At 42.4% G+C, this 26,725-nt stretch overlaps 1 protein-coding gene across 11 annotated transcripts in view; it reads left to right on the forward strand.

Annotated features, from left to right (window-relative positions):
• SYN3 (synapsin III) overlaps positions 1-26,725 on the forward strand; it is a 483,026-nt gene that overhangs the window by 66,710 nt on the left and 389,591 nt on the right. The gene's annotated exons all lie outside the window — the stretch shown is intronic.

The following is a 26,725-nucleotide window of genomic DNA, read 5'->3' on the forward strand; positions in this document are numbered from 1 at the left end:
TGTAGCCACTAGCCTACGCCAGAGCCACAGCAACGCGGGATCCGAGCCGCGTCTGCAACCTACACCACAGCTCACGGCAACGCCGGATCCTTAACCCACTGAGCAAGGGCAGGGACCGAACCCGCAACCTCATGGTTCCTAGTCGGATTTGTTAACCACTGCGCCACGACGGGAACTCCGGGAGCTCCTACTTCATCAAGCTCTTTGCCTTTCCTCTCTTTGCTCAGGTTCTTTGAGCATCATTCCACCATCACAAGTTCTTACGAAACATTCTTCCAGGAAAAGACTCCTCCTTTCCTGACTAACCTAATGGCTCTGACTAATCATCTGATGTTTTTGGCTTATTGCTGCATAGTTCCCCTGTTACCAGTTCTGTTTGTTCTTTGTTTTCCCCCAAGAGTTAATGTTTACTGTTTGTCTTTAGGTGTAGCTATATGTCTTTAGACTACACAAGTAGTGTTTATAGCTTAGACTCTGGCACCAGACCACCTGGGTTTGAATCTCAGCTCTGCCTCTTCCTGAGTGACCTTGAGCAAGCACTTTGTCTTCTCTGCACTTCACTTTCCTTGTGTGTAGCATATAAATTATAATACTAACAACAACAATAAATACCTATAGAGCTGTGAGAATGAAATAAATGATCACATGTGAAAAATGCAAAGCAGATCATGGCACATAGAAAGTGTTCCATAAGTGTCAGTAACTATTTTTACAATCACCTTCATATCATTGAATAGAATACATGTTGCTTGAGTGGTTTCTAGGTGAGATTGCTCAGAAATGGAAAGAATATACTCTAAAGAATTTTGCTGTATAGTTGGGGGATACGAAATATGAATGGTTCATGTTTATATGTGCGTTTTTATTATTGATATGTTTATCCAATACCATTCCCCATCGAGACATGGCACTCAGCTGACACCTAGTGTGAACTTCCAACTTTTCCTTGATAGTAGATAGCACATCCTGGTCAAGATATTCAGTGTCTGTTGAGTGAGTGTGTGATGATGGTGGTACAGTCAGGGAAAGGTGGAGCTAGAAAGGGACTTTAGAGATCATGTAATTCAGAGGTTCAGAGAGGAAGTGACTATTCCCAGCACACACATCAATTTACTGTTGGAGTTCAAAGTGTGAAGAACCCAGGCTCCCATCTCCCACATCATTGTTTTTCCCACTATGTTTCTCCGTTTTCCAATGTTGTCCTTTGCGTTCCCTTTTAAAGAAACTACTAGTCCCTTCTGATGATTTTTATAGCAGACAAATTAATATTACTCTCCAGTCATGCAGTTCATATATTCCACATTTACTTGCAAGAGGCTTTCTTCTTTGAGAGAGGGCAAGGGGGTTTGTCTAGGAATGAGTGCTGAGCAGCAGCTGATAACCAATGAAGGGCTCCAAACAGTGCAGCAGGGGCAATATTGAGGCTATGGTTGGATGAAACCTGCTAATTCTAAATGTAACAGGGACTGCTTTGCCAGTTGGATGACCCTTCATGGCTCACCTCCCTGGTGTGGCTGTAGAAAGGAGCAATGGGCATGAAAGCGAGTCCATCTTCTTGCACTGGGAAGTGCTGGCATGTTCCTTAGCCTCTACCTGCCATGTTTGCAATTTACCCTTCCTAACTAACTACCACTCCATCAGCACTGGCCCTGGCCCCGTTAATATCATTGGTAGCTGAGACTCCAATGGAAATTAAGTAGGAATTCTGAAGGAGAAGTCAATAAGCCCTTTAATTTCTTGAGGGTTGTATAATAAAAAAGTAAACAAAATCTGTCTTATCTTAACCTGCTCTTTCATTCAAGAAACGCTCACCGAGCACCTGCTTTGTACTTGGCCTTAGTGACAGAGCCCTCCACTCTCAAATTGTTCTTCTGGTGGGAAGTTAGACACTGGGGGTGGTGACTTCATACGCTGGCGTGAGGGCTGTCACAAAGATCTGTGAAGAGTATAGAGGAGCACCGGAAAGGGAGGGATTGCCAACCTTGCCTTGCGACACTCTTAGGAAAGGCTTCTCAGAGGCTTGGGGGTGGGAACTAGCTGGGTGACAGGCCAGGAAGGAGCAGATGTGAACATCAGGGCTTCCCACTAAAGAGCATGTTTTAAATCTCAGCTTGTCACATGTGGGGGAAAATAGCCAGAGTATAGGCTGCATGCAAAAGGCTGGTGGGACATGAAGCTGGGAGAGAAGAGAGGGAACAGTCTCTTTTCAGGGTGGGCTTTGTAGGACAAGGCATGAGACTAGAAATTGTGTCCCAGAGGCAGTGGGACATATTTATTGAACTTTTTAAGCCATGGAGTGATGTGTTCATGTTTCCATTTTTTGATGCATGGGCCGATAGTGGTTTTAGAAGATAGACTGGTCAGGATTGGTGACATGAGACTGGAGGTAGGGAAACTCAGCTCTGGATTGGGTGAAAAAGACATTCTATTCTTGAATATTATGCTTGGGGAGGAGGTTCATGCAAAGGACTTGATAAAATGCACGCGTATTCCTGCCTCTGCCTTCTTTAGTTCTTTAAACTTCATTCTCATACCTGTAACTTGTATTTGAGAATAGGAGAGGTGACTTATTATTTTCCTTAAAACAGAGAGGATGGAACCAGATGCATAAGATGTGTTTGAGCTGGCATCACATAAAAACAAACACGTCAGCTGCGTTTTATTCACCAACTTAGTCCCGTCCACTTGCTCTGACCCATTTCACACCCGCATTCCAGCTTACTCTCAACCTACCTAATCTCTGGCCTCGTGATTCCTTCAACTTCTTATGTTCTCCTTCCTCATTCCCTTCTGCCCCTCCCCACACCACTTCTCCAGCTTTGACCTTCAGCTTTGACCTTCAGCTTTTGCTGGGCCACTCTGTACATTTGCAGTCAGCTCTGCTGTCATTTCTGCTATTTGAGGTCTGGCTCACTCCCTGATGAGAGGAGACCTGCTGGGCTCACCCCAGCCCTGCCAGCAGCCCTGCCCGGATGTGCTTGCACACAGGCTTTCAGTCTTTGCACTTCAGTAGGAATCAAGGGTTATTAATTAACCCAGGGTGGAACCTATTATGAAACATCCCAGAAAGCTGGAACAAACCAAAGGGACTTCTGAACTCACAGCAGGAAAAATGCCTTTTAATTGACTTGGATGACTTCACCACAAAAATCTGTCTGGCTGTTATGCTAAACTGGAAACTAATCTATTAGATTGTCTAAGGAATCTCCCAGCCCACCCTGGCCAGAATCTCCTGAGGAGGGGAGTGGGGCCGACACATAAACAGGACATATGCTTTGAAATGGCTTCTTTTGGATCATACCCAGTCTAGCTGCATTTTCCAGGCCCTGGGAACGAGAAGAAAAGCTGATATCTGAGAATGGAGTTTCTATGTCCTACAGTAGGTATACTTAATATCACATAGGAGCTTTCCTCAGATACTGCTTCCTTTAGAATCAATTCAGCCTACGCTGAACCTGTCTTGGACCACTTCTTCCAGGGAGTTTAGAGGGTGACATGAGATAATTTCCACAGATGGTGTTGTCATGTGCATGATAGCTGTGGAGCCTGGACTCGGAAGGTATTAGTGAAAATAGCCAGTGTTTAATCACGTGCTTACTAAATGTCGGGCACATGCTGAGCACTTCATGCAGATTAGTTTATTTATCCTGAACACTTCCCTATGAAGAGTAGGTGCTCTAAGTTTCCCCGTTCTTCAGATGAAGAAACTAAGATAAAAGAGGTTATGTGGCTGACCCAAGGCCACTTGCAAGTGGCAGAGCTGGAATTCACAGTCTAACTGCAGGTGCAGTTTTACTTAAGAAGGTGTATCCTGGAGAAGTAGAATCTGAAGACTTGGTGAATTTCTTCTTCTTTGTAAGGGCTGGCTTGTGCATTAGACTGCTGCTGGACCCAAATGTGGCTTACAACGTCCTCTGTGAGCTAGCCGCTGCCTACCTTTCTTCAAGGTTTAGCTCAGCTATTTCGACTCTGCTTCTCCTGAGCACCCCGTCTACCCAAGCAGGCGAGGTGCCTCTTATCCCTGCTCACATACCTCGGGCATGTTACTACCATCACATTTACTTTGAAACTATTCGTTCACTCACCTGTTACTCCCTCCAGACTCTGGGCCTATAGAGAACAAGGGCAGTATCTTTATTCAACCTGCAGATGTTTACTGAGTGCCTGCTAAGTGGTAGGTGCTAGGGCTGCAGCGGCAGTTAAAACAGATGTAGTCTCTACCTGATAGAGCTTACAGTCTAATGGAGGAGAGACATACTAATCACATAATTGATCTCTCCCCCCACCCTCTCTCTTGCACGCATGTGCACACACACACATGCATATATACACACATGCACGTGCACACACACACTGTAATTACAAACTGACTAGGAACCGTGGGAAAAAAATATACAACGTTATGGTAGCATGCAGTGGGTAGGATACCACTGGGCACATATTCAGGTGCTTACTAGGTGCTTCAAGTACCCAGATACATAATATGTGTGCAATAAATACTTGTCTAACTTATCTGAAATAGGGGAAAGTGAAAAAGCTACAGAGAAAATATTGGATCTGGTATAGAACTTCCCAGGAAACAAACTCACCCAAGTATTCTTCTGCACAGTAAATGACACAGGTAAAGCACTAATCTGACAATAGTGATACAGGTAAAGCAATGCTTGTCATTAGGTGAGCACAGGGTGCCAGCCACTGTCTGAGTTTATCTGTATACATTTAATCCTTTCCACGACCCCACCACGGAAATATTGATGGAACTGAGACTCAAGACATTGAAGGTCCTGCCCAGAGCCACCCAGCAGTTGGTGGGAGAGCTGAGATGTAGGTGATCCAGAAGCCCTGGAGCCCACACCACTGACCCTGCATTTATCACCTCTCTTTGTCCTTCTTTCAAACTGTGACTAAACACTGGGTGTTCCTTGTTCAAAGTTATGGTGCAGGTTAGAGTAGAGCCAAACCACTCCCCACCCTTGTCTCCTCCTTGCCAAGTTAGGCTTTGGGAATTCTTAGGGGAAGAATTTGATGGCAATAAGAGGGCAGTGCCAGACAGAAAGTGGAATTGAGCCCCATATAGGGGCTTCAAGAGTTGCATTTTGGGGGTTCAATGTTTATGTTAAAGGAAAGAAGAAAATTTTATTATTGAAGGTCAGTTATGTGCCCTTCATCACTCTAGTGCTTCTCACATATTGCTATGCTTAGTCCTATTATTGTTCAGATGAGGAACTTGAGCCTGGAAGTGGTAAAGTAGGTATTTGCAGGGTCGGAGGCAGAATTGTCATTGGAACCTGTGTCTACCTGGTTCTAAAGCCCAATTCCCTTGTCTCACCTGTTGCCCAGCCAGATATGGAAAAAAGACTTGCTTCCTCCATCCCACAGCACTTTTTCAGATTGATTTTCTCAGAGTCTACAGGCAGCCCATCTGGGTTTTCTAATCTGTCTTAACCTGTGTTGCTGCAACTATCTTTGCTCCCCGAGCAACAGCCCTGGGGTTTCCTTCATGAGCTTCTGGGTGCATTCTCAGCCTGTTTAAAATGGAACTGAATCAAGTGACCTCCCCACCCACCCCACCTTGGGAACTACATTCTGTCCAGACAGGGAGGAGACAGGCAGCCCTCCCCTCTAGCTGCCAGGAAAAGCAGGGGAAACAGAGGGGTGGAACCTCCCATGGCTGGGCCAGCCAAGTGCCAAGAACCCCAATTTTGCATTCATTGGACAGAACCTGGTTTTGATCACCAGTCACACTTTGCTTATTCTTATGCAGCTGCTTCGGTCTCTCTCTATTCTCCATGGTCCAGGCTCCTTGATGTCTATGGGATGAAGGCCAAATTCTCTAGGCAGCACAAGGCCCTCCCCAAAGGCACCATCCTGGCTTTCTTACCACCTCTCTTTTCCTCTCTCTGCTCAGTGGTGCCTCCAAGGGTCTGTTGGAGGAGCTAGTACTTAATTCATATTGTCTCTCATTTATAGTGGCTTTCCCTGAAGTTCTGCATCTTGGTTTCCAAATATGTTGTTTCTGTGAATATCCATCTGTCTTTTCTTCCATCCACCCATATACCTGTTTATCCATTTACCCATTTCTCTAAAAACTCTCTCCCCACTCCTTTTTTTGGGGGAGATCTCTAATTAGTTTAGAAATGGGTTGCTTTCTATAAATACCTTCACCAAATTTGTATTTCATAATATTAGTAACAGTGATAATAAAAATAAACAACTCCCAAATATAAGTGTTTGGTACACACACACACACGCCTGATGTTCTCCCAAGATTTTGGTATATATAACCTCACTTTATCCTTACAGTGACCTTTGGAGTTATCTATTACTATTACAGAAGAAACTAAGGTTCAGAGAGGTCCAGCAATGCAACTTACAATTGGCAGAGCCAAGATTTGAACTCCTGGCTCCCAAGCAGCCCAGACCCTGTAAAACACTGTATTCTCCTGACTCCTGCTGCTAACTCACCCCTCATTTAGGATATGCATTCGATATCCCTACCACTCTCTGTGTGGCTTCTGGCTTTTAGTAATCCTTACTGCTCTTTGCATATATTTATTGGGCAATGACATTAAGTGTCTGAAAGTAAACAGGCTCATTTCATTAATTCTTATTACTACTCTGTAGTATTTTACTTAGGTGAACCAAAGTTTTTATTGCTTCTAAAGAGAGATGAAATATTTCAGGACAACTTGATGTGATGGACAGAGCTGTGCCTTGGGTCAGAAGAGCAAGGAATTGAATCCTGGCATGGCCTCTTATTACCTATGGGCCTTGGGGCATGTGACTCAGAGTGTCTGTTGTAAAGGTACCCAGTATTTGTTTTAGGGGATAAGACATGCGGACACAGAAGGAAATGACTCTTATGAAGGAATAAGTGTATTATATTCATAGTCTCCTAAAAGCAGAAGGCACGGCACACCATGATGTCAGGGCCACATGGGGTGGCACCATGGCTGGTCAGGAGGCAGAGGGAGCCGAGGGCAAGAGCCTTTATTGTGGTTTCCCAGCAAGGAAAGGGTAAGGCATGGTAAGCAGGTTCAGGATTGGCTAATTGGAATAATTTCAGCAGGCTCTGGGGTATAGGGATTGATTGTCTAGTCCCTGGTCCTGGGTTGTTAGGGAACAGGGAGTGGAGAGAGGATAGCGGCCTGGAGTGTGAGAGTCTGGTAGGGGAGGTAGTTGCAGTGGGCTCTGGATTGGTTGTCTTGCATTTGGCAGGTGCTTTCTATTTATTTATTTATTTTAATTTTTTTTTTTTTTTTTTTTTTTGCTCTTCAGGGTGGCACCTGTGTCACATGGAAGTTCCCAGGCTAGGGGTTGAATTGGAGCAGTAACTGCTGGCCTACGCCACAGCCGCCACAACTCGGGATCCGAGTCTGCAACCTACCCCATAACTCACAGCATCACCGGATCCTTAACCCACTGAGCAAGGCCAAGGATCAAACCTGCATCCTCGGGGACAGAACCACTGAGCCTCAATGGGAACTCCTGAGGCCAGTGCTTTCTCTAGCAAGTCTTTAACCCCCTCTTGTACTGGTTAACTTTGCGAGAGGCAGTCTGTCCAGGGTCAGTGAGGCTCCAAGGTGTCAAAGCATGGGAATACAGAAAATAAGACCTGGTACTTAAAATAATACCCTGCCTTAGCTCCAAAGCCTCACCACACTGCTGCTTTTTAAGAGTCTTTTAAACAGAACTTTTTTGTTTCAAACTAAATCTTATAGAAAACCCAGTATTTAAGTTAAAAAATAAAATTAGTGCTCCGTTTGATGCAGAACTCCCTGAATCCTTTGAACCTCCAGGAAGTGTCCGAGGCCCATCCTTAGACAGCCTCTTCAGAACTTAGTTCTCCCACAGTCTTCATCCTGCTGCTCTACCTTACCTTGGGTTCTTTTTTGGAAGAAGCCTAGCAGAGGAATTAAGAGCAAGGGTCTTGGAGCCAGATCACTTGTGTTTGCATTCTTAGTCTGTCACCTTGGGTAATTATATTTAATCTCCTTGTGCCTTAGTGTTCCCACCTATAAAGTGAGCATAATGATAATAGGACCTACTTTATGGGGTTACTCTCAGAAGCAGTTGAGTTAACAGATGCAAAGGCCTTAGAACAGTGCCTGGCATAGAGTCAGTGCTTAAAAAACTTACAGATTGTAATCCTAATATAAATATGAATCATGATATTGGATAATAAATAGACCATATCACAATTCTTATATTGCTGCTAGAACTACAAAGGTGAAACAGACCATTGCCAGTCCTGCTGCCACTAGTCATGCTCTTAGTACTATGACTACTTTCATCTCTACCTCTCCAAAGACCACAACCACTGCCTCTCCTACCTTTGCTTCTATTGCAGCTGCTTCTACCATTGTTCCTACTGGGATAACCCATTGGCCCCATTGCCTTGGGACATCGCTTCCACCAAGTGAAAACAATGTCATCTGGGTCCTTAGAGTCAGAGCCAATGAGAAGATGCCGAAAATGATAGGAGCCATCACGACTGGGCCACATGACACTCTTTCCCTGTGTCTCTTGCAGCCTCTTTGCACTTCCCTTGCTCTGGGTTTAGGGGATGTTTATAAATAGCATAAAGTCCCCAGACATGTAGAGCTGATGTTGATGAAGTTGTACAGTGATTCTACATTTATGAGGTGTTTTCTCTGAGCTTGCAGGGTCAGAAATGACCCAGTATAGCTCTTTGTGGCACTGGACATGCAAGTGCCATCATGAGTCAAGAATATCATTGGTCCAGTAGCTAAGAGAGCTCCCCGCTCTCTGGAATGTGGAAAGAGAAACCTTGCTGCCTCTGCTTCTTGACATGGGAGTTTATTGACTGCAGGGGGCTCTTCCCTGACTGCCCCTTGCCATCCTCATTTGGGGATTAGGTTCACACTGGCTCTTGACTCTATCTTGGTCATGCTGTCTTGGAGCTACTGTGGCCTCTTGGGAAGAAAATGAGCATCTGAGAAGGGCAACTCAGCCTTTCAAAATGTAAGTCTCTACTGAGGAAAAGGAATTGAGGAAACATCCCTTCTGCAAGGAAGAAAGCGGCCTTGGGCTCCCCTTTCCTGAGCCCAGCCTTAATCTGGAGATATTTTACAGTGGACTTTTGAAGGGGTGACCAGTTCATACCAAGCTGCCTTAAATGCTTGGAGCAAAAGCCTATGGGGACTTGCAAATCAACCCCGGGAAGAGAAATTAGCTATGTCTTGTCTCAGAACTCCCAAAGCCTGCTCCAAAATAAACACATAAGCTGTGCCGGCAGGGAAAGCATGAGCCTTTTTTCTTCTTCATTTTAGAAACTCCATGTGTGCATTATTTTAAATAGGCGCCAGCACACGAGGCCCTTTTAACAAGATTGAAAACAGATGGGGCCTTAGGCTGTTCAGTAGCTCTTAGAAACTGACATGGGAAGTGCTAAGCCATCTTGTGTCCAGGCGACGTTCATTTTCTTCTTGAAGCACAAGTCTGGCCAGGCCTCTCATTCCCAGGGAGCAGGAGTCTGCTTCCTGCATCAGGTGTGTCAACCAGGGGAAGGAAATATCTCCTTTCACTGCATTTACCCGTGTTTACATTTACTTAACCCTTTGGCAGCTTGGGAGAAAAGAGGATTGTGCTGGCCTTGGAGGCCCCATGCTTCTGGAACTGGAAGCATTAAGTTTTAACTTCCTTATTATAAATGGGATTATGACCCTCCATAGCTCAATGCTCTCAAAAGGCTCCCAGTCTCACTCTCGTTGATAGCCTGTCCTTTCCGTGTCTACAGGCCCTTCATGGTTAGACCTCTCTGGCCTTCTTCCTGCTCCTATCTTTCTTGCTGACTCTGATCCAGCCATACTGGCCTTCTCAATTTTCCTTAAAATCAAACAGCAGAAAACAACAAATGTTGAGGGTGTAGAGAAACTGGAACGCTCATACATTGCTAATAGGAATGTAAAGGGTACGGCTGCTGGAGAAAACAGTAGGGTGGTTCCTCAGGAAGTTAAGCAGAATTACCATAGGGTCCAGCAATTCCACTCTGGGTATATACCCAAAAGAATTGAAAGCAGGGACTCAAAACATGTTTGTAAATCCATGTTCATAGCAGCATTAATCGCAAGAGCCAAAAGGCAGAAGTAACCCAGGTGTTCATCGACAGGCGAATGGTAAACAAAATGTGGTATATCCATGTATTGGAATGTCATTCAGCCTTTAAAAGGAAGGAGATTCTGACGCATGCTACAACATGGACAAACTTTGAAACCATTATTCTGAGTGAAATAAGCCAGACATAAAAGGACAAATACTGTATGATCCCACTTGTATGAGGTGCCTAGAGTACTTAAATTCATAGAGACAGAGAGTACAATAGTGGTTACCAGGGGTTATGGAGAATGAGCTACTGTTTTGTAGACACAAAGGTTTTGCTGGGGAAAGATGAAAAAGTCCCGGGAATGTTGGATGGTGGTAATGGTTGCACAACAATGTGAATGTATTTAATGACAGCAATTTATACACTTAAAAATAGTTTAAATGATAAATTTTATGTTGTGATTATTTTACTACAATGAGAACAAATTTTAAAAAACTCAAGCAAAGAGGTTCCTGGTGGCCTAGCAGTAGGGATTTAGGTCACCACTGTGGCTTGGGTTTAATCCCTGGCCCAGGAACTTCCACACGTTGTGGGCGCAACAAACAAAAACCTCAGACAAGCACGCACTGCCTTAGGGCCTTTGCTCTTGCTATTCTCTTTGCCTGGAACCCTCTTTCCCCAATGGCTCAGGTTCTTTGCACAAATGTCACCTCCTCAGAGGCACATGGCCACCCTCTCTGAAATTGCACCCCACACCACGCACACTTCTCAGTTGCTCTGTGTCATGTCACCTGCTTCACTTCTCTTCAAAGCGTTTAGCTGCTGTTTCCAGAGTGTCCACTACCAAGCCTGGGCTGCCAGAGGGCAGTAGAGCCTCCACATCTGGCATTCAAGCGCAGCTACGTTCCTCAAGGCCCAGGCGGAGGGAGTGGCCAGTCCTCATCTTGGTGCAGAGCTTTATCCTGGTCCTCTGGATGTGCAGACTAGATTGAATGAAGGGAAAGTAAGAGGGGAGACGGCTGGGAGGCAGCTCCGGGAAGAGGAGATGAGGCCCATGTGCTGGGTAGCAGGAGGTAGAAAAAGAAGGCTCAATGCTGTTTTCACTCCTGTAACACTGAAGATGGTGCTGGACCTGTAAAATGAAAATAAATAAATAAATAAAAGCCTGTTAAGGTCCAATAGATCATTTTATTTTCTCAGAGTTTTGATGGATGAGATGTTCCTGTCATCACATTACAAGTTTCAATTTGGAAAGAAAACTACAGAAATTGAATTACATCAGTCTTATTCAAGCTCTTTCAGTGTCTCCCCTCACCATACTTGGCAGGGTCATGCCCACTGCATCTCTGGCCTGGTACCGTCCCAAGCAGTTCATCCCAAAGCTCCAGCCCCACAGTTACCTTCTCACCTTCAGTTTGGCACCTGCCTGTGATACAACCACTGAACATGGACTCTGCTTCTGCCCCCCAATAATCTCCAAGTCCCTGAGCCCATCCATCATCCACCTGGGGAAATGTGGGGACACTCACATCTGCTTTGCTTAGTCCTTTAAACACACTTTTCTGAGCGTTCAGCAGAATGGTGTTTAAACCTCTGGAACCCAGCTCAGCGATGAGGAGAAGTAGATGTCAAGGGGATATGACCCGTCATTCTTTTCTGTGAAGCCAGCTAAGCTCTGCTCTTAAAATCTCTGAACCTTTGCCCCATCTTTCACAGGCAGCAAAAATTGTTGCAAGTGGCAACATTTGTTCCTAGGTCTCTCAACCTTAGGGAAGCTCTGGAGATGGGGAAAGATGAGTCTCAGGTTGTCTTCCCACTCTGTCTCCCCTTCTTCTCCCCCCCTTCTCCCCCCCACCCCCGGCTCCTTCAGTGAACACCTCCTATACTTGGGACAGCATCAAAATCTCTCCCTCCCTTGAAGTTTTTCCTGGCAGAGGGAAAAGGACAATGGATGTTTTACTCTGGTTCTCAGGTGCAGTTGTTTCTTGGGGATCTGAACAGGAAGGGAGTGACTGTCAGGAAGGAATTAGGGCATGCCTGAGTCTTCTGGCTGCCAGCCACCAGAACCCTACCTTAACCCCAAACAAATGTCTATCTAGGCTTTGGAGAAAAAAACCTGGCCAATAAGAAATTCCTTAAGGAGTTCCTGGCATGGCTCAGCAGTAACAAACTCGACTAGTATCCATGAGGATGCGGGTTCAATCCTTGGCCTCGCTCAGTGGGTTAAGGATCAAACGTTGCCATGAGCTGTGATGTAGGTCGCAGACCCGGCTCTGATCTGGCATTGCTGTGGCTGTGGTTTCTGCCAGCAGCTGCAGCTCTGATCCGACCCCTAGCCTGGGAACTTCCATACAACATGGGTGCAGCCCTAAAAAAGAAAAAGAAAAGAAAAGAAATTTCTTAAAGATCAGAGTGATGCAACTATTGGTGAATTTTCTCAAACTCAAATCCTTGATTTCTTGCCTTGCTAAATGTGATGACGATGACAGTGATGATGAGGATGAATCACTGATATAGGTGAAGATGATGATGTTGGTGATGAAGATGGTGATGGTGCTAACATCTTACTGTCTCATGCAGAATAAATTCCTTACCACGGTCTGGCTCACTGTCCCCTCTTTGACCTTGTCTCTTTCCATTCATGCCCTCACTAGCCCTGTTCTAGGCACAAAGCTTCCTTGTTGTTCTTTGGACTCTGCTCACTTGCTCCAGCCTTAGCGCCTTTGTGCTTGCTATTCTCTCTGCCTGCAAAGCTCCCTGCTTACTGATATGGTCTCCCTCATTTTGCTCATATCACTGATCAAGTGCCACCTTTTCCTGACCCCTTGCTATTTTCCTCTCCTGACATGTTATTTATTGTTATTGGTTCATCTGCCCCATTAGATACATTCTGTGAGAATAGGGATTTTTGCCTTTACTTTTGTTCTGTGTCATCAGTCCCTATTCTTGGCATAGTAGTTGTTCAAAAATAAGTTGTTAAATGAATGGACTGATGGATTTTCAAGTTCTCACTCTCTTGTTCAGAGGCTTTGTGATCTTGGCCAAATCCTTTGCTCTCTCTGCTTTTCAGTTTCCTCATCCACTAACAAGGATGCTAATACCTACTCTCCTATCAAGAGGTCATTATAATGATCAAATTAACATAATCATGAGAACTAACATTGATTACCCACTCATTTTCCCTTAGGGACCTCACCAAGAGCTCTTAAATGGATTAATTCATCTAATGCTCACAACTGCCTTAGGAGGGGACCATTCTTAGCCTCATTTACAGATGAGGGACTGTGGCATAACCTAAAGTCACATAACAAGAAAGGGGTAGAGCTCAGATTAAAACTTGTGGGGTCCAGTTCTAAAAACCATTATACACCAAACAATTCTAAATTGCAAATCACTTCTGTTGATTTTTATAAAAAATAATATGGTGAACTCTAATTTTGGGCATTTCATTACTTGAACATTTAGGAATCTAGGTCTTATCATTTATTTTTCTGTATGTTTTGATATGTTTTTGTGTATTTGTCTCTTCCTTCCCTGCCTTCCCCACAAACATACACACACACACAGGAGTATTATGATTTTTTGATACGCAGAAAGTACCTTTGCATCTGCCCGCGTAAATGGGTGCTTTGCATGGTGGGTGGGCTGTACTTCCAGGCAGCACTCACTGACCTAGTGGCCCAGGCCTTCACTAAGATGCTCTGTGCAAGATTTCTTCCTCTGGAAGGGGCCACTGAATGAGTCTGCAAACTTTCAAAGCCTCTTTTGTCTGCAAGGTGAGTCTGTACCAGCGGAAAAGAGCTCAGCCCTGAGATGCCAGCCAAGGAAGTCACTGAGCCCACCAGGCTCTCAGAGCTAAAAACACGGCCTGTGCTGGGAAACTGACAGGAAGCAGTTCTTGCCGACAGCAGGCCTTGGGCTGCCTGCCAAGTTCTTGCCCAAGTGGGGCAGTTAGAAGAAGCAGAATGGTAAAGGAGGGACCTGTGGGCTTCCCCAGCAGACACTGTATGCTGACGTGCAGAAGACACGGGAAGGTGTAAAAATGACAGCTCTGAGAATTAGCACATGAGTCACCCCAAGTAAGTCACTTGGTGCAGTGTGTAGGGTATCGGCCTGGGTTTGGATCCCAGGCTATAACTTTGAACAAAGTCACTCTGCTTCTGGCCTCACTTTTGATGTCTGCAAAATGGGCATCTGTTCTTTTGATGATATTCACAGAGGACTTGTGCTGTTTTGCCAGACGCTGGTTTAGGTGCTGGGATAGAGCCCTGAGCAAAACAGACAAAATCCCTGCCCCTCTGAGGCTTCTATTCTAGTGAGAGAGATGGACAATTAAATATTTAATTGGGATGATTGTAATTACTTATGGCAGAGAAGGGTAAGTGCTGTGGGGGAAGTGTAAGCAGAAAACAGAGCTCTGGAGTTCCCGTCATGGCTCAGTGGTAGTAAACCTGGCTAGTATCCTTGAGGACTCGGGTTCAGTCCCTGGCCTTGCCAAGTGAGTTAAGGATCTGGCATTGCCGTGAGCTGTGGTGTAGGTCATAGATGTGGCTTAGATTTGGTATTGCTGTGACTGTGGCTAACAGCTACAGCTCCAATTGGACCCCTAGCCTGGAAACTTCCAGATGTCACAGGTGTGGCCCTAAAAAAACAAAATAGACCGAAAAAAAAAAAAAAGAATGAAAATAGAGCTCAGATTCAGTCCTTGGCCCAGGAACTTCCATATGCCACTAGTGTGGCCATTAGGAAGAAGGCAGGAAGGAAGGAAGGAAGGAAGGCAGGCAGGCAGAAAGAAAGGAAGGAAGGAAGAAAGAAAGGAAGGAAGGAAAAAAAACAAAGCTTGGAGCACAGCAGGTGCTTTGTGGGGAGGTGCCATGGAGCAGAGGTGTGCTGCCAGCTGTGGGAAGCAAGGCTTAGTCGTGGTGGGGGGAGGGGAAGGATTGGCGGCTCAGTGTGTTTGACGGTGGAAAGGAGGCCAGTGTGGAGATGACAGAGTGAGTGGGAACAGGGGAGCACAAGGTGATTGGGGGCAACATCAGAGAATCTAAATCATGTAGGACCTCACAGCCCGAGTAAAGCTTAGTCTTCTGTATTTAATACTATTTTTATTATTATTGCTGCTGTTGTTTATCCCTTTAAGGAGACTCTTAGACTCTGTGAGATGCTATGAAAGAACTTAAGAAGTGGAGAAGATCACAGTACAGGCAGAATGCTGATTTTTAAAAGGAATTTGTTAATGACACAGTTTCCTTCCCAAGAGTAAACATAACAATCTGTTAGGGATTAAGGTGGAATTTTGATGAAAACTTGCTGGAGGACTCAGGAATGCCCTAATCCTACCTTGACAGTCACCACCACCAGTTCCTACAGTAGCCAAAAACACAAGGAGGAAGAGCAATTAAGAGTTGGAATACCACTAAGTGTTAGCTGACCAACACCCCCCACCTCCACCTTGACTTTGCAGGGCTGTCTGATAAAGCTGCCCTGAATCAGCTCCATACCAAAGCAGCCTCTTACCTGCCTTTAAGGCTAAAATCTCATTTTTAGATGTTACCTACTATGTATGTATTACTAAATAGTTCCAAGGTACAACAGACACAATTATGAGAAGAGAGAGCAGGACATCTGAGCCTCTTTGGAATCGGAGGGAGAGAGTGGCTGAGAGCTAGTGATGGGTGCTGAGGTTGGCTCCTCTGAGGAGCTATAAGGCAGGAGAGAGTAAGTTAATGTGATGACCACACAGCAGGAGGCACTCAGCTTCAGAGAAGCCAGAATCACACATGATTGCCTGGCTTTTCCACCCAGCAGTAACCCTGCCCACTGTGTAATGTGGCATTGTGATGTCCTGACCACTAGATTAACAGTTCCTCTTCGTGAGGAGCAGTGGGGAAGGTTAGAGAATAGGGAAGAGGGTGAGACATTGTCCTAGCCTTAGGAAAGGCACCGGAGGCTGCCCACCTCTGCTATCAGCTCAGTATCTGTGTTCTCTTGTCTCTCTGCTCTAAGGGCGTCTAATGCCATGGAAAGGGTCATGCTCTAAGAGTGTAGGGTACAGTCTGCACCAGATGGCTCTTCACTAGCCAACAGGAATTTCCACTATCTCATCAGCCACCCTTGGATTCCAGAACAATCTGTCTGCCAGCATGTTGTCTTTCTCAGGAACTCTGGACAACATGTCTTTGTGTCAAAATCCTCCTTCAGTCAAGCTTCATGGTCAAGGATGATAGCTGCTACCTCCATGTTCTCACACACATTTTTGGTTTCTTGTGAGCATTCCAGTCACTCATCCAATTCCAAGTCCCAATTTCAGTTTCTTTCCCATTGATCTGGTGGCCTAATAGCATCCTTCAACTTATGACAATAAAGATGATTACAATCCTCTTTGTCTACCCTGTCATCAATATCGTTATCATCACAGATGCAATTATTGGTAACTAAATATGAATACCTTGTGCTTTCAGTAATGTTATCTGCTTGGCATCACACACTTGCCAGGTGCCAATTCCAGTCAGAATCAGCAAAAGTCCCTACAGGAAACTGAAAGCATTCCAGTGTGTGTGTGTGTGTGTGTGTGTGTGTGTGTGTGCGTGCATGCGCGCGCGCGCCCGCGCATGTGCTCACGTGCACTTGTGGGTGTGTGTGCATGTGATTTTTTAGAACTGGACATGTGTTTAATTATAGACAGGTACTCATGTTTCCTTCTGATTTAGGGTGCTATAGAAGAGATTTTGTTAATGGATATGATTCCATCTATATCTAGCACTGATAACAGAGCCTGGAACTTAGAAAGTGTTACATAAATATTTGTGCTTAAATATCTATCACTTCCCTATTCTGTGGCCCTTAGTGTTTTCCAGTGGTCCCCCAAAGATGACTACACCCTCATCCCTGGAACCTGTGAAAATGACACTCAAAAGGGAGTTGAAGATGTTATTATAATAATGGACTTGTTATATATTGTAATAATGGTTATCCCAGTGGGCCAGTCTAACCACAGAAGCCCTTCAAAACTGAGCACTTTCTTGGGCTAGAGAGAAATGTTGCAGAAGGAAAGTCAGAAAACTGGAGGAATGAGAAGGATGTGACTTGCCATTACTAGTTTGAAGATGTAGAGTGCAACGTGGCAAGAAGCATAGACAGCTGTAAGGAGCTGGGAGAGGGTCCCAGCTGACATTGGCAAGGAAGTGGGACCTCAGTCCTACAACTGCAAAGATCTCTGATAATCTTGGAAGCAGATTCTTCCCAGAGCTTCCCAACCCAGTAAGAGCCCAGATGTCTGATACCTTGATTTTTAGCTTTGTGAAACCCAGAATTGAGAAACCAGCTCCACTAATATCGACTTCTAACCTTTAGAACAGAGAGATTATATATTTGTGTTTTCTGAAGTTGTTACATTTATGGTAACTTGATATGGCAGCAATAAAACACTAATGCACTATAGAATGGCATTCACGTTCATTCACAGGGAATTCATAATCCTTCTGAATTGGTCTCCCACCTACCTTTCTAGCTTTGTCCTATTGTGTTCTTCCATATACTCCATGCCCCAGCTGCAAAAGACATCTTACCACTCCATTGACCGGAGAATCCTGTGTCCTCACCTGTGCTTTTGTCCATGGAAACTTGGATTGTGCCTTTCTCCTCCTCTCTGCCTGGAAGCACCCTCCCCATTGTATGGTCTAGTGGATCTGGCAATGGACAGAGTTTCAGAAGGCAAGTTATTTAGCATATGTGTGTTTCCATTCATCTATAAAATATAAAAATAACACTTCAATCTATATATTTTCAATACCTCCCGTGTAGCAGGAGCTGGGTATAAAGTGGTGGACAGCTTTCTAATAAAAATATAATTGTGTGGCATTCCTTTTTCTAAGTGCGCTGTGATAATAGTTTTTTCCTTCTGTGATCATTGGGAGACAATGGTTGCAAAAGAAAGAGAAATGAAAATAAAAGGAACCATGGATATAATTGACCCAATTGATTATAACTTTCATTTTGAAGATGAAGAAAACTAAAATGGGAAGAGAATGTGGGGGTTGCCTAAGGTCATACACTGGGTCAGTGTTAAGTCCAAGATTTAGATCCCTGGACCCTAGACTTCAAGACCAACTTCTTTGCCATAATTCTTTGATTCTTCCATGTGCATATTTAATAAAACATAAACAAATAGGAAAACTAAAGATAGTTCAGAACTTTCAGATATCTGAAAACTTCCCATATCTGGTTTTAACAAGGGTAGCAAAATACAGAGGCCCTATATAGCACTGATATTGTGCCCATCTTTAATACTGTCCAAAGATAATATCCTTCAAACATATTACATGGCTAGTTTCCCTCCTAAAAACAGGATCTTGACCATCATAGCCTTCATTTTCCAAAGCCATTGATGATGACATTTTTCTGTTAAAAATGAGGGAAATTTTTAATTTTTTTATTTTTGTAATTTTTAATGGTTTTTATTTTTTCCATTATAGCTAGTTTACAGTGGTCCGCCAATTTTCTACTGTACAGCAAGGTGACCCAGTCACACATACATATATACATCCTTTTTCTCACATTATCCTCCATCATGCTCCATCACAGGTGACTAGATATAGTTCCCTGTACTATACAGCAGGATCTCATTCTTATCCATTCCAAAGGCAATAGTTTTCATCTATTAACCCAAAACTCCCAGTCCATCCCACTCCATCCCCTTCCCTCTCCCCCTTGGACCACAAGTCTCTTCTCCAAGTCCATGAGTTTCTTTTCTGTGGAAAGGTTCATTTGTGCCATATATTAGGTTCCAGATATAAGTGATATCATATGGTATTTGTCTTTCTCTTTCTGGCTTACTTCAGTTAGTATGAGAGTCTCTAGTTCCATCCATGTTGCTGCAAATGGCATTATTTTGTTCTTTTTATGGCTGAGTACTATTCCGTTGTGTATATATACCACATCTTCTTAATCCATTCATCTGTCAATGGATATTTACATTGTTTCCATGTCTTGGCTATTGTGAATAGTGCTGCACTGAACATACAGCAAAGAAATTCCTTTAAATACCCCTGCTAGCAACAAATAGGTAAAAAGTAATGCAGATGAGATAGCGGGCTTGAGCTTTCAACAAGGTAGGAAGAAGTTAAAATAATAGGGGATGTTTAAAACTGTGCTGAAACTTAAAAGTTCCCTTAGAAAGCAAAGAGAAATTTGTAGGTAAGTGTGGCAAAGGTGGAATGGCGCAGGCGCCATCCCTCAGTACAGGCAAAGACCCAAGTCACAGAAGTGCTGGCTTCTTCATTTATCAACCTCCCAGCTGTCATCACACTAACAAGCTGTTGAGAACTGTTTTCACTGTCAGGGAGGCTGAGGGGGCGGAGCTCTTCAGTTCTTTTTTTTTTTTTTTTTTTTAACATTTAAGAGAGATGGGGATTTCCTGAGGATCTCTGGGAGGTCTGGCTGCAAGGGTGGATTGTGGTCTCATTTAGTGAGTAGTAGAGCATATTCTGCCTGATGTTACATCATAAGGAAACATCCAATCAGTTTGTTCAGGGCAGAGCATTTGAGGTGCTCTGGTTGCCCAGTGTCTGTGTGTATTTTGGAGGAGGTGAGTAGGAAGACTTTTTATCTGATTAGCAGGTGAGGGGACAAGAGGTGGGGTCATCCTACCTTGTCTTCGGACCTGTTATCCCTGGGGAGTATTTGGACTGCTTTGCTCTTAGAATATTATACTACTTGATGTGAGGACACTGTCAGGCTGCAGTAACTGAGACAACTTGAAACAGACTTAAGGATAAACAAATAGACTAATAGAACAGAATAGAGAATTTGTAAATAGACTGCCAGATATGAAGTGACTTGGTGTTTGGCAAAGGCATCAATGCAATTCTATTAGGAAGGAATGGTCTTTTAAAAAAATAGCAACAAGTTATTTGAATGACCATACGCAAAAACAACTTATCTTACATCTTATGCAAAAAATTAAATCTACACGGTTATAGACCTAAATGTGAAACATGAAGCAATAAGGCTTCACGTGACCTTAGGATAGGCAAAAAAATTTTAAGATAAATACAGTAAGACACTAACTTAAAATCATTAATTTTTTTATATTCATACATATGATTCATATATGAAATTTTCATTTTAAAAATTAATAAAGCAGCAAGTTCCCACTGTGGCACACTGGGTTAAGAATCTAACTGCAGTGGCTTGGGTCACTGCAGAGGAGTGGGTTCGATTACCCAGCACTGTGGGTTAGAGGACCTGGCGTTGCCACAGTGGCATAGGTTGCATCTGCAGCTCATATTCAGTCCCTGGCCCAGGAACTTCCATATGCTGTGGGTGTGGCTATAAACAAAAATAAAAACAGATAAAAATAAAGCCAACAATTGAATATCAGAAACCAAAACATATTTTAAAAAATTAAAAATTATAAAAGTAAGAGGACGAGCCACAGACTAGAAAAAGATATTTGCAAATGAATGTATCCAACAAAGAATGTGTATCTAGACTATATCTTAACATACCTATTACATACTTATTAATAAGAATACATATTAGTTAAAAAGTGCAAACAAGAAATTACAAATATGAATAGACTTGAACAAGCATTTCCTCGAAGAGATTATCTAAATTTCTAATTAGCACTTGACAAGGTCCTTAACATCACTAGTTATTAGAGAAATGCAAATTAAAACTACAATGTGCCACCACTTAAACCCCTATCAGAATAACACTGGCAATACGAAGTATTGAAAAGGACATGGAGGAGTTACCGTCTTGGCAAGGCAGAAACAAATCCCTCTGGGAACATGAGGTTGTGGGTTCAATCCCTGCCTTCACTCAGTGAGTTGAGGATCTAGCATTGCTGTGGGCTGTGATGTGGGTCGCGGATGCGGCTCAGATCTGGCATTGATGTGGTTCTGGCATAGGCCGGCAGCAACAGCTTTGATTAGACCCCTAGCCTGGGAACCTTCATGTGCTGCAGGTGCAGCCCTAGGGGGACAAAGGACAAAAAAAAAAAAGAAAAAAAAAAGAAAGAAAGAAAAGGAGAAAAAAGAAAAGAAAAAAGGACATGGAGCAACTATAATTCTCATATTGTTTGTAGGTGTTTAAACTTACTAAACCACCTTGGGAAGTTTTTCAGTGGTATTTTCTCAAGCTAAATATATACCTGTCCTTGACCCAGCAATTTCACTCCTAGGTATATACCCAGAAATGAGTGTCTATCTCCACCGAAAGAGATGCATAAGAATGTGCATAACAACATTTTTCTTAATAGCTAATGACTAGAAATAGTCCAATGAAACACTACACAGAAACAAAATGATTGCTTCTAACCACAACTGCATGGATGGCTCTCACAGATATAATGATGAGTGAAAAAAGGCACATACCAAAGAGTACATACTGTGAGATGCCATTTATATGAAGTTCAAGAACATGCACAACTGAGCTATGGAAATAGAAGACATTAAAGTGGGAGCATCACAGTATGAAAGTTGATATCAGCTATAATGAGGATGAGGGAACATTCAGGGAAGCTGGAAATGTTCTGTGTTGTCATCTTGAAATGCATTATACAAGTAGAAATCAATGAAAATTCATCAAGCTTTAAACTTAAAATTTGTGAACTTAATTTAACTATGCCTCTTTTTTTGAGACATTCTTCTAAGTTTACACTATGTGTCTTTAATTTATCAAGATCTATCTTTAAATAATTTCACACCATTTCACAAATAGTGTAAGAACCTTTTAACAGTATATTACCATTACCGTTTTCGTGTTCTTGTTATATGTCCTACTTCTGTATGTGTTATAAGCTCCCATAATACAGCTCCAACAATACTATTCTTTTGTTTAAACAGTTGCTTATTCACCTTCAGATACAGAGAAGTACACTGAAGCAAAAGAACATACTTCCTAGAGTACTTTCAAATGCACTTAAATTTTTTTGTTAAAGTATGGTTGATTTATAATGTTCTGTCAATTTCTGCTATACAATAAAGTGACCCAGTCATATATATACATACATATATACATTTCTTTTTCTCAAATTATCTTCTATCATGTTCTATCACAAGTGATTGGATATAGTTCCCTGTGCTGTACAGCAGGACCTTATTGCTTATCCATTCTAAATATAGTAGTTTGCATCTACTAACCCCAAACTCCCAGTCCATCCCACTCCCTCCCTCTCCCCCTTGGCAACCACAAGTCTTTTCTCCAGGTCTGTGAGTCTATTTCTTTTCTGTAGATAGGTTCATTTGTGCCATATTTTATATTCCACATATAAGTGATATCTTGTTCTTTTTTATGACTGAGTAGTATTCCATTGTGTATATGTACCATATCTTCTTTATCCATTCATCTATCAATGAACATTTAGGTTGTTTCCATGTCTTGGCTATTGTGAATAGTGCTGCAGTGAACATCGGGGTGTTTGTATCTTTCTGAATGAAAGTTTTGTCTGGATATATGCCCAGGAATGGGATTGCTGGATCATATGGTAGTTGTATGTTTAGTTTACTGAGGAATCTCCACACAGTTTTCCATGGTGGTTGTACCAATTTACATTCCAACCAACAGTGTAGGATGGTTCCCTTTTCTCCACACCCTCTCCAGCATTTGTTATCTGTAGACTTATTAATGATGCCCATTCTAATAGGTGTGAGGTAGTACCTCAATGTAGCTTTTGATTTGCACTTCTCTCATAACTAGTGATGTTGGGCATTTTTTTGATGCCTGTTGGCCATGCATATGTATTCTTTGGAGAATGTTTATTAGGTCTTCTGCCCATTTTTTATTTGGGTTGTTTACTTTTTTGCTGTTGAGTTGTTTGTATGTTTTGGAGATTAAGCCCTTGTCAGTTGCATCAAGTGCATTTTTTATGGAAGAATGTAAAGTGAAAATGAGGTGCCTACATGTATGGACGCCTACGACAACTTGATCCTAATTCAATTAAGAAGAATTTGAAGAAAACAGTCATCAGAGAGATTAGAAGTAAAATAAGATAGTATACATTGTCCAAATGATTATAATTCCCTATAGAATCAATTTGCTTTCAGAAATATAAAAAAGTTGATTATTTTATAGACATTTTAAACAGAAAAAAATTGTATTTACCCATATTTTTACCATATACAAAATTCTTCATTTTGTGTCAATATAAATTTCCCTCTGGTATTATTTTCCTCCTGCCTGAAGAACTTCCTTTAACATTCCTTAGACTCGAAACAAATTCTCTCAACTTTTATTTGCTTGAAAAAGTCTTTAGTGTACCCCGATTATTTTAGAAGGTATTTTACTGAATATAAAAGTCTAGGTTGACATTTTTTTTCTCCCAGTACTTAAAAGAAGCTGTTCCACTGTCTCTTAATTTGCTGCTTTCTGACAAGGCATTGGCTGACATTCTTATCTTTGTTCCTCTTTATATAAAGTATATTTTCCCCTTCTGATAGCTTTGAAATTTTTCTCTTCATCACTGGTTTGTATTAAGCTTATTATTATGTGCCTTGGTATGATTTTCTTTATGTTTCTTCCTTGGGACTCATTAAATTTCTTGGGTCTGTGGATTTATAGTTTTCATCAAATTTCAAAGATTTTTGGCCATTTTTCTTATAATGATCTTGATCATAAGGAAAGATCATTTTCCTTATGCTCTTTCCTCTTCTTCTTCAGTTACACATATATTAAACTGATATTGTCCCATAGCTCACTGAGGTTCTTTTTTTCCCAGTATTTTAAATCTGGCCTTCATTTTCTATAAATTTGTATTGCTTTCTCTTCATGTTCACTAGTATTTTCTTTTATATTGTTTAATTGATATTAATCCCATATAATACATTTTATATTAAAATATTAAATTTTTAATGTGTAAAAATTTTCTTTTTCCATTTTTTAATTTTACATTTCTCTCTGTCCTCTACATTGTTGAGAATGTGGGATATATTTATAATAGTTGTTTTAACTTCTATTTCTGCTCTTCCCATCATCTCTCTCATTTCTGGATCTTTTCTTGATTTCTCCTCAATATGGTTTATATTTTCCTGCTTTCTTTCATGCCTAGTAATTTACAATCAAATGCCATAAATTTTACATTGTGAATTTAACATGTTGCATGCTGGATTTTGTTGTATTCCTTTAAATAGTGTTGTACTTTGTTTTTACTTGTAAATTACTTGGAATAAATTAGATCCCTTCAGGGCATGCTTTTTAAGCTTTTCTTAGGACAAATCTAGATTGAGTGATTAATCATCCCAGTCTGCCTGGGAACAAGGGGTTTCCCAGAACATGGAACTTTCAGTTAAAAACTGAAACTGAGGGGGCTTCTGAGAAGTGGTACTTTCAGTTTTAAAATTGAGAAAGCTCCAGGTAAACTAGGACACACTGGTCATCCTAGATCTAGGGTATCCTGCAGTCCAGGTCTAATTAGCCCCACTACTAAATTTTTGAGAACTCTACTCATATTACAAGGTCTTTACATTCTAGCTGGTGAGAACATGAACTATCCCCAGCCCTGTGTGAGTTCTGGAGAATGTTGAGTCTACTGTTTGTTGATAGTTCTTTCACTGGCCCTGCAAACTTTCCTTTCATACGTGCTCAGATTAGTGCTCAGCCAAAGACCTACAGATCTGCCCATGGAGGTCTTTTTCTGTGCAACTGTATCTTTACTCTACAAATTCTAGCCACTTCAGCCTCCCTAAATTCTGACCTCTGGACTCTTCAGCCCACTGAGACTGCTGGGCACTGATGGCATTCTCCCATGCCTGGCAACGGCCTTAAGGCAGCCAGCTAGGGCAGTCTCAGGGATAATTCCATTTGTTTCCTTTGTTCAGTGGTCACAGTCCTGCAATGTCTGCTGTTCAGTGTCTGAAAACTATCACTTAGTATATTTTGTCTGAGAGCCTTAATTATATTTGCAAAGACCCTGTTTGCACACAAGGTCACATTCACAGGTATCAAGGTTTGGGACTCGGACATATCTTTAGGAGGGTACAGTTCAACTCACTATAGTTTCTATGAGAGGTCTCCAAAATTGGCTGGTCTTTAGGACTCTACCAGGAGGGTCATCATGCCGTCTTGAAGGAGAGATGGCTGGATACTTGTATGTTCATTTCCATGGCTGTTGAAGGTTTCAGAAAGCTAAATACAGAAGGGTGCCCTTTCCTTCTGTACTTGACCCAACAGAGGCTTGGTTCTATATATAGGCACCTACCCAGGCATCTACCTCCTGTAATAACTCATAAACCAGGACTAGGAAACAACTGTAGACGCACAGATCCAAACAAGATGAACTTCTGACTTGTATACCTAGCTTGAGGTTGTCTTCTACCCGGATATTTCTCTTTCCATTTGGGCAGCAAGACAGTCCCCTGGGTCTTTGCCATTTATAAGCTGGAGGTCCTCCCATCCAAGATTCTGATTCACTCCCTTTTATCATATATTTAGTACTGAGCTATCCTGTGTTGCAACTTTCTTCTAATTTCTTTTTCTCCATTTACACAATTAACAACTTTTCTTTCTAATTCTTTGTAATGTTGCCAGTAAAGTATCAACATGATGGGACTGAATTTTTAAGACATTAGATTTAATAACTAGGTCATTACCACTATTTACCAACTTGGCCTCATTAACAGGGCTCTTTGCTTTTTACCTTGCCACATCAAAATGAAGTTATTAATTAGAGCAAGAGATGCAAGCACTCTGGGTGTGCTTTAATGCCATCTGGGGAGATGCATAGGTCTTTGGTCATAATTCCTGGTAAGTAATTCCAAGGGGATACATTTAAATTGTCATCAAATGATATTTCCCTTCAATGTAAACTTGTTTCTCTCTTTAAGTATGTTATTTTAGGTACCTAAAATTCCCAGTTGTAATCCACTTAAGGCCTTGCCTTATTCAGCTAAATGGTAGGGACAGTGAGGTGTAGCAGTTGAAAGCACAGGCTGGAGCCAGACTGCCTGGCATTAAATCCTGGCTCTGCTACCTACTGTGTGACATTGTACAGGTTATTTGATCTCCCTCTGCCTCAATTTTTCATCTGGACATGTGTGAGGATTAAGTGAATTCATACGTATAAAATGCTTAGGGCAGTACCTGGCACATAGTGTTTCATGTATGTGAGAAGTTATTTTTATTCATTAAATCCAAAGAAGTAGCTTTTGGCTTCTTTGTAAAAGGCAGTTTAGTACTGTGTATTTTTTAGGATGGGGTTACAGATTGACTTGTATCTCCCTGAAATTTGTATGTTGAAGACCTAACCCCCAGTACCTCAGAATGGGACCTTATGTGGACCTAGGCATTTGGGGATAGGATCTTTAAAATGGTAATCAAGTTAAAGTGAGGTCATCAGAGTGAGTCCTAATCCGGTATGACTGGTTAAAGAGGAACTTGGCTACAGAGGGAAAACGTTGTGTTGAGACGTAGGGAGAGGATGGCCATCTACACCCTAAGCAAAGGAGCCTGAAACAGGTCCTTCCCGCACAGCCCTCGAAAAGAACTAGCTCTACCCACACCTTGATTTTGGACCTCTAGCCTTCAGAACTGTGAGAAAACATTTTCTGTGTTTAAGCCACCTAGTGGTGGTACTGTGTCATGGCAGCCCTAGGAAGTAGATGGTTATTAGCAAATCGCTGTTACCACGGAGCATATAATCAGGTGGAAGGGATGTTCATA

This window comes from Sus scrofa, chromosome 5 (genome assembly GCF_054392235.1).
Source record: "Sus scrofa isolate SSC_HxYL_T2T_F1_AM1 chromosome 5, Sscrofa_HxYL_maternal_Yorkshire_Landrace_v2.0, whole genome shotgun sequence".
NCBI lineage: Eukaryota > Metazoa > Chordata > Mammalia > Artiodactyla > Suidae > Sus > Sus scrofa.